The 5,895-nt window shown below is 39.4% G+C and overlaps 1 non-coding gene across 1 annotated transcript; it reads left to right on the plus strand.

Moving 5' to 3' along the window:
• Positions 1-1,160: 1,160 nt before the first annotated feature.
• Positions 1,161-1,266, plus strand: LOC112822909 (U6 spliceosomal RNA). The gene has a single exon (XR_003207879.1). It is a non-coding gene; the product is annotated as a U6 spliceosomal RNA (small nuclear RNA).
• Positions 1,267-5,895: the final 4,629 nt, after the last annotated feature.

The raw sequence follows: 5,895 nt of genomic DNA on the forward strand, positions 1-5,895 counted from the left end.
CAATAACTTGGTTACACTTTTCAGAGACCAGAAAATGATGGGCAAACTGTAGATCTGGTTGATTCCTTAAATCAAATACCAGAAAATAGGCAAAAGGATGAAGAAAGAAAAAGTGGTGACCCTGACATCTTCCAAAATGGGAATATACTCATCCCTTATAGATGCATTTATCATGATCTTGACAAAATATCCTGTATTTGCTTTAAAAACAACCGTTAACACAAAAATAGTGGGGGGGGGGCATTCAAACACCAATTACCTAATTGGGAATAATTCAAGCTGAATAGGTTTGAAATTGAAATGGGCATTGTGGCAAGTATCTTGGGTACAGACTTCATGTTTAAGTTCTTCTCAATTAAACTGTAAAAGACAAAACAAAAAACAAAAAACAAAAAACAACCCAAAACTCTAGTGTCATCTCTGACAGCAGAAGCAATCAAAAAGAATATTTGTTTCACCAAATTCCCTCCCCCTCCCCTTTTATTTTTGGCTGGAAAGTCCATTTTATTCCTTTAAGTGTAATCATGTTACCTTTTCTAGTTGGAGTTTTCTGCAGATTTATAGAGAATTTTCTTATAATAATGATTCATGCTAGCTAGGTATTCACAAAATAAAGAGTAATAAGGAAAATATTCTTTTTGGTTTTTCCTCCCCAAATAAAAGTTGTCTGACTCAAAAAGAGCAAGTCTTGTCTTTGTTTTTTCTCTTTTCTATCCTGCATATCCAAATACAGTGAACTTGCCTTGCATTTGAATGTACAGAGGGCTGTAAAAGTTCACCTGTGGCACACAAATTATTTTGTTAGGGTGCCATCTGCTGGTGTCAAACTACCAAAGACTTATTTTTCTTAAAGATAATTGGTAAGCTTCTAATAAGACTAAAGACTTTGAAGTTATTTGATTCAATAACTGTCTTTTCTCATTTATAATTACAGCATAGACTATTTTCAAACGGCTGTCTGATGCATAATTCTTTACCACTCCAATATAGTAATAGAAAATGTCACTTTATTTTAAGGTTAGGAACATGGAGGCACCAGACCTAGCCTTGACTTACTGGTTCATGACCTGTTTGGATTCAAATTTCATTTTTTAGTTTCCATGGCTCCCTGACTTTTAAAAAAGTTCTGTTCAATTTTCCCCCTTAGAAAAGCAATTTAAGTGCTTGCTTCGGCAGCACATACACTAAAATTGGAACGATACAGAGAGATTAGCATGGCCCCTGCACAAGGATGACACGCAAATTCATGACACGTTCCATATTTTAAAAAGAAAAGCAATTTAATTGCCATGTTTGTATTACATTGATTTCAACACTTAATGTATCTATTCACTAAATTTGTTCTCTATGCCATGATATAAGGTGCGTGCACCATTTACTGCTTCTGTATAAAGCAAGCTTGTCACCGTAGTCCTAATTATTTATGTTCAATATCAGTGCAGTTCCCAAGCATTTTTCCCAACCTACCTTCTATAGGAGGTGAGGAAAAACAACTACTCCTCCTTCTTTTTTTAAATCTCTATCACCTACTATCTGTGTAACCTTGAGTAAGTCTTTTAACTTTCCTGTGCCTCTTCTTCCTTATCTGTAAATTTCCGATAATAATAGTAACTAGCTGATAGGGTTATTTATCAGGTTACTGTGAGTGTGTTAAAGAAAGTCAAGGGCACCTGGGTGGCTCAGTCGGTTAAGCATCTGCCTTCGGCTCAGGTCATGATCTCAGGGTCCTGGGATCGAGCCCCACGCAGCGAGGAATCTGCTTCTCCTTCTCTCTCTCTCTGTACACATTCTCGCTCTAAAATAAATAAATAAAATACTTAATTAAAAAAAAAGTCATACCTAGGGGCACCTGGGTGGCGCAGTCTGTTGGGTACCTAACTCTTGGATTTGGCTTAGGTCATGATCTTGTGACCTCCAAGTTGTGGAATTGAGCCCCTGTTGGCTCCGCTGGTGCAGAATCTGCTTAAGATTCTCCTTCGCTCTCCCTCTGCCCCTACCCCCTGTGCTCATGTGCTCGGGTAAGCCTGGCTCTCTCTCTCAAAAGAATAAATAAATCTTTAAAAAAAAGTCATACCTATAAAGTTCTTAGAACAGTGCCTGTAACATAGTAAACACACAATAACTGTTAGCTGCTTAACCATAGTTAATTAAGCATCTAAAATATGGGTTAATGTCAATTAGACAATCGTTGCTTTCCAGTAATTTCTGAGATCCTTAACTTCCTCCCAATTGGAAGATATAAAGTGTATATGCGTGTTTATGTTTTGGAGAATAGGGGAAGAATAATTATTTTCTTACCTTTTATTCTCACTCTATGAGCACTTAACTGGCTTGAAATCTCAACTCCCTTAAATCCTATGTAAAACCTTCTACTTACTTTTCCATCCTCATTTCTCAATATTCTCAATTTCGAACTCTGTATTCCAGCCATAAAGAACTTCTTTCAGTTGCCTGAGTGAGTCATGCTTTCACTCTCCACCCCGTTCCACAAGCTCTTATCCCTTATGCCTGGAACCCCCTTCTCCCAACCTGCTTCCAGTACCTGGCTAACACCTTCTCATCTCTCAGCTCTGCAGTTAAGACATTTTAAGTCAAAGATAATCCTTTCCTGGGCTCTCAGAACACTCAGCATTCTTCTACCCCACCCTTAGGCCCCCCGCATTTCCAAAAGGGGTGGAGAGGTGGGATCTAGCATATTCGCCACTATACTCCCAGCTTCTAGAGAAGGTGCAGATGCTCAGTTGGGACTAAATATTTATTTCATCGGGCTCCCCAGGTGCACGTGTTTATTCTAGGGTAATTCAAAGAGAAGGAAGGCATGAGTTACCTCTTGCTTACAAGGTTGAATTCTATCTGAAGTAGTGAACATCTTTCTTCAGTTACTGCCATTAGGACACCACTAGTGTCACTCTCATTCTTTAATATCTTTTTTATTCATGTATTGTATATATGTACAATTAAGTATGTATAATAAAAACGGATGTGACAGAGGTTTTTTTGCATGCATGTAGGAATTTATTTTTAATTTCTACATTGGCGAATCATAAACATTACCTACTTAACAATTCTAGTTTTCATTAAAAAATCATATTATAACAATATATTCAACAAATATGGATGGAGTGTCTACTGTTTGCCAAATATTCTTCTAGGCACCAAGCAAAGCAGACAGAAATTCTTAACCTCGTAACTGAGCTCTATGTTTTTGCTTAAGTTTTTCTGTATCTGTCATGAGAAGAAAGGAAAACGAAAAGAGAGTCCCGCACCCTGGGGCTCACAACAAGGGGAGCTGTTCCTCTCCCTGCCTCCAGAGGGAAAGGGAAGGAGTAGTTCCTTAAATTCTAGTTCGGTGATTGCATGGAGAAGGCTGCATGATGGAACCAGCAGCCTTCAGTAGAGGAAATAGCCAGCAGGCAGTGTATCTCTAGAGAGGGAACTCGGGAAGTCAATTCTAAGACCCCACTTCTTCCTCCTTCCTTCTGCTGTGTCCTTCCACTGGCTGAGGCCCAGTGAAGCCACAAGGCAGGATGCCCAGGAGAGACAGTGCACAGAGCTCAGCCTCCCAGAGCAAAGAATAAGTGCCAGGAACCGCAGAGTGAATCTGGAAGGACAAATGGAAAATATGCCTCATTAACCCTGATCAAGAACTTTTTAATTATTATTTTTAGCCTCTCAATCTTTTCTAAATGCAGAGGATTCTTTCAAATAATTGGCAGATTTCGTGTAGCATGGTGGGTGCCACCTGTTGGATACTAGGGCTGATTTTTAATAAAACCCCTGTCACTTAAACAAATGTTAATGTTCTGTATATTTGGAAGCTCTTTTCTGGTATCAAAAGGAGAGAGTTAAGTGATTTAATGTGAACAAATAAACATGTTCTAGATTGTGACTCTGAGGCTCACATCAGAATTTTTAAAAGGAAAGAACATCAGCAGGGTTTGAAATTCTGTGACTATGGAAGAACTAGCGATGATGCCAATTTTGTGCAACCTTTCTGAGCTTCTCCTGGAGCTGTTGCAGAAGCAGGCATGGCTTGGTGCTGTAGCTCATAACCTGAAAAGCAGGTCCCGGGAAAGTTACGCACAAATAGAAAAAGGGCTACTGAGGTCCCATGGCATCTTTGAGGAGAGCACGATTTCTTTTAATGGTGGAAGTTCAATCTGAATATACCTAAAATCCAAAGGCACAAAATGCAAGAACACTAAAGTAACCTTTGCATCCTACCATCCATTTATCTATCATTTGTTATATCCTTTTTCTTGAAAACCTTATTAGAACTTTGCCTGGTACTACACATAGGATTTATGCTCTCATAGGAAGTACTATTTTTAGTCATTTATAAGTCAGGTGGATACACTTGTTATATGGTCAACTTTTTTTCAGAACAAGTTACTCAATTACTTCTTCCTGAAAACACACCTTTGCACTCCTCTGCCCCCAGCAAATATTAATTAATCTAACAGCTTGGTACTTAACACCAACAGTGTTTTCCATATTGTGAGGTTACCAGCTTGTATGACTTCCTTCTAGGAGTTAAAAAATGAAAGAGTACTTGGGAACACTAAGAATGCCTTACAAATTGGTACTATAAAATTTTCACAACATTGTCATGTGCATCTTTGAAATTGGATGCTCATGATATTCTTTGCAGCAAGACTTTGATTCCTATAAAAAATAAGAAAGCCAGAGGCACCTGGGTGGCTCAGATGGTTGAGCATCTGCCTTAGGCTCAGGCCATGATCTCCAGGTCCTGGGATTGAGCCTCACATCGGGCTTCTGGCTCAATGGGGAGACTGTTTCTCCCTCTGCCTCTGCCTCTCCCCCTGTTTGTTCTCTCTCTCCCTTTTTCTCTCTCAAATCAATAAATAAATCTTCAAAAAAATAAGAAAGCCAAGAACTTAAGTGAGTCTCTAAAACAAATCAATCTATGTATTTGGGCTCTGTGGTGCACCCACTCTGTTACAAATAAACAGTGCTCCTAGGATCCTCAGAAGCCCTGGCTTCTATTCCTGGCAAGTCCATAATGAGTGAGTTTCTCTGAACCTCAGCTTCATCTTCTCCACAGCGAAGGACTGGGCCAGATGCTTTGGTTCCCTTCCAGAATCAAGCTTCTATGGAATTATCTCTGTGAGTTTTGACATATTGTCCCTTTGATTTTTCAATCTTCTGGATTAAAATCTACTTGAGCGTTGTTGAGTCCTCACTATCTAGCAGAGTGCCTGCAAAATGCATATAAGAAGTCAACAAATATGTGTAGGGCCGAATATTTTGCTGAGCTGTTTAAGCATCACCAAGTCTCTAGAACTATTTCAAAGCATTTTGTAACTTCTACGACATTATTTTTCAGCTGCTAGTGATGTACAAAGATGTAGGTCAATGGAGTGTTTTGGATGTTTTAGAAAAGTTGGCCAGGGTTAGAGCTCTCCATTTGATTAGATTTCTGGAAAGAGGATTCAAGTATATTTATCTCAGTTGGGCAAAAGAACATGTTTGCATCTCATATTTTAGCTAAAATTTTACCTAGAATGAGACATTTGGTTCATCTTTAACTAACACCCTTTTTTAAAGGTAACCCTGTACAAGTGCTATGGACTGAATGCATGTGTGTCCCCCCCCAAATTCATATGTTGAAGTCCTAATGCCCAGTATGATGGTACCTGGAGGTGGGGCCTTTGGGAAAAACTTAGTTTGGATGAGGTCATGGCACTGGAGCTCCCACGATGGGACTGGTGCCTTTGTAAGGGCATGAAGCTCTTTCTCCACAGTGTGAGGACCCAGCAAGAAGACAACTGTCTACAAACAAGGAAGAGGACTCTCACCAGGAACCAAACTTACCGGCATCTTGATCTTGGGACTTCCCAGCCTCTAAGATGAGGGAGAAATAAATTTCCATTG

The sequence above is a fragment of the Callorhinus ursinus genome, unplaced genomic scaffold (assembly GCF_003265705.2).
Source record: "Callorhinus ursinus isolate GAN/ISIS: 27379988/994484 unplaced genomic scaffold, GSC_fseal_2.0 scaffold8, whole genome shotgun sequence".
Classification (NCBI taxonomy): Eukaryota; Metazoa; Chordata; class Mammalia; order Carnivora; family Otariidae; genus Callorhinus; species Callorhinus ursinus.